The sequence below is a fragment of the Diceros bicornis genome, chromosome 37 (genome assembly GCF_020826845.1).
Source record: "Diceros bicornis minor isolate mBicDic1 chromosome 37, mDicBic1.mat.cur, whole genome shotgun sequence".
NCBI lineage: Eukaryota > Metazoa > Chordata > Mammalia > Perissodactyla > Rhinocerotidae > Diceros > Diceros bicornis.
In genome coordinates, this window is record NC_080776.1 from 771,390 (window position 1) to 772,500 (window position 1,111).

The following is a 1,111-nucleotide window of genomic DNA, read 5'->3' on the forward strand; positions in this document are numbered from 1 at the left end:
CTTCCCCCGTCTCAGCGCGCATTGCCGCGACATGTCCCCCTGGTGCGTGGCGCGTCCCCCTCCTCCCCGGTTGGGTGAAGGGGGGGCGGACATCGACTGTGGACTCGAGTGCTGGGGTCCTCCGTGGCCGATGTCTCCGTCCTTCCCTCTCCCACCTCGGGGGCTTCCTCCTTCGCGTGGGGACAGGTGAGGCAGCTGGCGAGATCTGGTGGCTGAGTGGCTTCACCACGCCTGCCTGCCTGCCTGCCTGGCTTGCCCTCTGCTGCCCTCCAAGACATGACCTCAGATCAGACGTGGCAATCCCTTGAATTTCAGTATATTAGGCAGCTGAAGGAAAAGAAACAAAGCAGGATTCCCTCAGTAATGGCGAGGGAACAGGGAAGTGCCCAGCACCAAATCGCTGCCCTGGGGTGGGGCGCGGGATATGCGGTGTCTGGAAGGCCCACTCCCCAGCGCCACTGGTGGGGAGCCCCAGTCCTTCTGATCCAGGTCCAGCCCCAGACGGTGTGTGTGAGGCCGGTAGCGTCCGCAGGTGGGCCTGGCCAGTCTTCCGGAAGTCGGGTTGCTTGGGAATACAGCCCAAAGTGGATGGCAAACTCCATCTAAGACTAAATACCAACACGAGACCAATAGTCAACAAGTGCTGTAAGGGAAAGTTGAAAAGAACTTTGAAGAGCGAGTTCAAGAGGGTATGAACCTGTTAAGAAGTAAACGGGAGGGTTCAAGAGGGTATGAACCTGTTAAGAAGTAAACGGGTGGGGTCCTTGTAATCCCCTCGGCAGGACTCAACTCCACTGCAATTACTGCCTTGCCCTGTTCCTCCAGGTCCCTCCCCCACCCTCCCTCTCCTGCCTTCCTGGTGGGTGAGGGGCTGGGCAGGTGGGCCTGGGCTGGGGTTGGTGGGGTGCAGCTGCCAGGGGCATTTCCACCACAGCGGTGTGCCGAGACTGGCTCTGGGACAGCTGGGAAGGCCGGTGGGGAAGGTGGCTGGGGGGGGGGGTGCCCTCACCCCGTCTCTCTCTCTCTCAAGGGAGAGGCAGGCGCCCCCCCCCGACCCCCGAGTGTTACAGCTCCCCGCCAGCATCCCTCACCGAATCCCAGGGCTGAGGGA

The 1,111-nt window shown here is 61.7% G+C and overlaps 1 non-coding gene across 1 annotated transcript in view; it reads left to right on the forward strand.

Annotated features, from left to right (window-relative positions):
• The first annotated feature begins 277 nt into the window (after positions 1-277).
• Positions 278-1,111, forward strand: part of LOC131399344 (28S ribosomal RNA) — a 4,459-nt gene continuing 3,625 nt past the window's right edge. The window contains exon 1 of the ribosomal RNA XR_009217110.1: positions 278-1,111. This exon is cut by the window's right edge and continues 3,625 nt beyond it. This is a non-coding gene — a ribosomal RNA (28S ribosomal RNA).